The following is a 3,885-nucleotide window of genomic DNA, read 5'->3' as shown; positions in this document are numbered from 1 at the left end:
TAAATAATGGCCTCAATCATATGCAAACATATAAATATAATAAACATTGGACATATAGGATGAAACAAAATATAGATTACAATCATAGAGAAGTAAACACACAAGAATAAAATAATTATGGTTAAATAATGTAACCATTCATAAAGGCTCAAATCTCACAGGTTGTGTGTTCTTTAGCTCAAAAATCATGTTCCAAATACAACTTCAAGCAAATTTAACATACAAGTTTTAATTAAAATTAGTAAAATTTTGTTCCAAAGATAGGGTCTTAGAAGAAACTTATTGTCTTTTCAATCAAGCAGAACATGCATGCAACTAACCTATTACTATGCAATTTATCCTATTCTATAAAAGAAAAATCTAATTAAATATCCTAATTTATTGGTGCTAGGGAAGAGAAATTACCTCCGGAAGTCAGGTACTGACCGACCTCCCCACACTTAAGGCTTTGCACCGTCCTCGGTGCCATCTGTCAAGAACAAAGGTGGGCTGGTAGCAGTATCTCCACAGTCGGGACCATCATGGCTCCCTGTGCTGGTAAAAGAAGTGGAGTCTGGGGTGTCTGAGTCCTTGAATTTTCCCATGATCAGCTCCTTGAGGTATGTGAATCGGCGCTTGTTACGGCGCTCTCTCATCTTAGCTTTGTGTTCTTGCCGATCCAACTTTTTAAGTATCTGCTGGAGCAGTTGGGCTATTGTAGGTGCTTGTGGTGTTGAAGAAGAAATATCTTCAACTGGTTCAGTAGGCTAGCTGGTAGTGGTTACTGGAAGTCTAAAGTACTTCCCGTTGGGGACAAATTGATCATCCCGTGGAAGCATGGCTTTGGTGTCCCCAGCTCTGTAGGAGACTCCGGCTGCTGAGACAAGATCTAAGACCAGGGCTGGAAAAGGTAGGTTGCCAGTGATTTGTACATGTCCCATGGCATTCCGGATATATCTTGGTAGATTCAGAGGTTGGTCTGTAAGAATGCACCATAGTAGAACGGCCATGTCCGCAGTGAAGGAGGATTCGTGAGTGCTCGGAAAGACGTAATGGGACATAATCTGTGCCCATACGTGAGCCTCCAAGGTAAGTGCTGAAGCCGAAATTCCCTTAGGGCGGGTACGATGGTATCCGTAGATGTATCTGCTATCAGGTTGTGCGATAACTCTGAGAATGGCGTCCCAGTCAAATTGGTACATCTGGCGCTTGAGTGCGGCTTCTTGAAAGGCATCCAATCCTTCTGGAATAGGGGGAAGACTTAGAACTTTTTGAATGGCCTCTTCTATAATGGGACTTGCTTCTGACGGACATAGACAGACTGCAGGGTTGGTAGGTGGTAGTTGGAGTAGAACTCGACTACCCAAGAAAGATTGACCTGCCTTGGCTGTCTCTGTAGGAAACCCCATTGTCTTCGGGTAATTTGCGGCTCAACAAAGGTAACAATATTGGGCGGGAGGAGAAGAAGGTATTCGTTGTTGTAACTCATTTCAGCCAGGATGGGGAACATCTGCTCACAGTAGCGATTAGGGAATTGCGCAGTGTCCTTTGCTGGGAAGGCTCTTTCTTTATCATCAACCTTTATGATCCTCTTAATTTTCTTTGTTGAGGGCTTAACCGCAGTTGAAGAAGGCTCTGCCACTAATGCTCTTTTTGTTCCTCTTCTTGCTGGTTGTTTGGGAGTAGCTTTCTCTTTTCCTTTCTTGGTGGCCATCCTGAAAAAGGGAAGAGAAAGTAAATTAAATTTAAAGAGATAGAGCAAGGAAGAGAACGGAAAGGATGGTTATAAATGCACATAAAAAGGTAAATGATATTAACACACGCTCATGAGTACATGTGAAAACTCATTAATGGAAAATAACTAGTGCATATGATGATAAGTGAATGCAAGGTATTTATTGGCATGCCGGCAAAGGGCATGAGTAGCATAGATCAAGCATCACTCGTAACAAACCATCACGTTTGTATTGACAATTAAATTCAATGAATAAAATGGTAAAGGGAATTTGTGAAAAGCAAGCATTGAATATTAGAGTAGAAAAATGTAGAGAAGTTCATAATGCCATATGGGCTTTTTCACAAACACATAGCATGCATGTAGAAGAAGTTTTTGAAAATAAGAATTTGAACATGCAAGTAATCCCTTAAAAAGCAATATATAATTGTCAAACAAATTTACAACAATCCACAAGCATATAATAATAAATAGTGACTCACATAAATTGATAACACCAAGTAAAAAGGAAAAAGAAAGAAAAAGAAAATATGAATAATGAAGGCAAAAAGAAAAGAAAAGAAGATAACATATAAAAATAGTAGAAAAGTAAGGAGGGAAGGAGAACAAGAAGAACCTTGTTGATGGGGGTGAGAGAGAGTAAAAAGTGAGAAAGAAGGAAGAAGGGAAGAAGGGAGGGAGAAGAAATAAGAAGGAAAAAGAGAAAATAGGATTTGGGGACAAAAAGATATGATAATTGGCAAATTAGGAAAACTGTGCAGCGCAAGCGACGCGGTCGCGTGGGGCACGTGGTTGCGCGCCTTGCGCTTAAACTTAATGACGCGATCACATCGGTCACGCGGTCGCGTGACTCGTTTTAGGCTAATGGCGCGAAGGTAGCCTCGCACTCGCACAACTCTCTGTTCAAAATCATATTAGTGCCAAATTTTGGGTGACGCGATCGCATGGGGCATGCGATCGCGTGAGTGGTCAAATATTAGGATGTGACGCGGCCGCGTGAGGCACACGGTCGCGTGAGATGGACTGCGCGTCCAGCGCCAGTCTAGCACCACTCTAGCACAACTTTCGGCTGTGCACCCTTGTTACGTCGAAATCCAGGTCACACGGCCGCATGGGGCACGCGGTCGCGTGGGAGGCCATTATTCCCATATAACGCGGTCGCGTGGGACGGTTTGTGCCATTGGCATGCCTCCAGCCCTGCTCCTGCGTAACTCTCTGTTCATATTATTATTGTCTCCCAGCTCCCTGCGACGCAGACGCGTCAATGAGGCGGTCGCGTCGCGTGATTTTTTTTTAAATATGTGAATGCAGATGCACGAAATGTACTAATGAAGAGAAGAGTTATTGAATAAGAAAATTAAAAATAAGGAAAAGAACGATCATACCATGGTGGGTTGTCTCCCACCTAGCACTTTGCTTTAACGTCCGCAAGTTGGACGCTCCACTAGCTCAATCTTCAGCTATGTGGGGATCTTCCAAGAGGAAGATCTCAAGCTCCTTGTTTTTCTTCAGCTTCTCGCCATGGTACAGCTTTAAACGATGTCCATTAACCTTGATAGGTTCAGAACTTGAAGGATGGCTTAGGTGATAAACTCCGTACGGTTCGGCCTTCTCTACTCTGTATGGACCTTCCCATCTTGATCTCAACTTGCCTGGCATGAGCCTTAGTCGAGATTTATAAAGGAGGACTAAGTTCCTAGGTTGGAACTCTTTCCTCTTGATGTGCTGATCATGTATAGCCTTCATCTTCTCCTTGTATAGTCTTGAGTTCTCATAATCTTCTAGGTGAAGGCTTTCCTGTTCCTGCAGTTGCAACTTTCTTTCAGCTCCAGCTCTCTCAATTCCCATGTTGCATTCCTTTACTGCCCAAAAGGCTTTATGCTCTATTTCAACAGGGAGATGACAATCTTTTCCATAAACTAAGCGGAAAGGACTCATCCCGATGGGTGTTTTGTATGCTGTTCTGTATGCCCAGAGTGCATCTTGTAGCCTAGTGCTCCAGTCTCTTCTATGAGGTTTGACTATCTTCTGCAAGATACGCTTTATCTCTCTATTTGACACCTTGGCTTGCCTATTAGTCTGAGGATGGTAGGCTATTGCAACTTTATGAATTATCCCATGTTTCTTCATTAGTCCTGTTAGTCTCCTGTTACGAAAATGGGTGCCTTGAT

This window comes from Arachis ipaensis, chromosome B09 (assembly GCF_000816755.2).
Source record: "Arachis ipaensis cultivar K30076 chromosome B09, Araip1.1, whole genome shotgun sequence".
Classification (NCBI taxonomy): domain Eukaryota; kingdom Viridiplantae; phylum Streptophyta; class Magnoliopsida; order Fabales; family Fabaceae; genus Arachis; species Arachis ipaensis.
Note: the sequence above shows the minus strand (reverse complement) of the source record.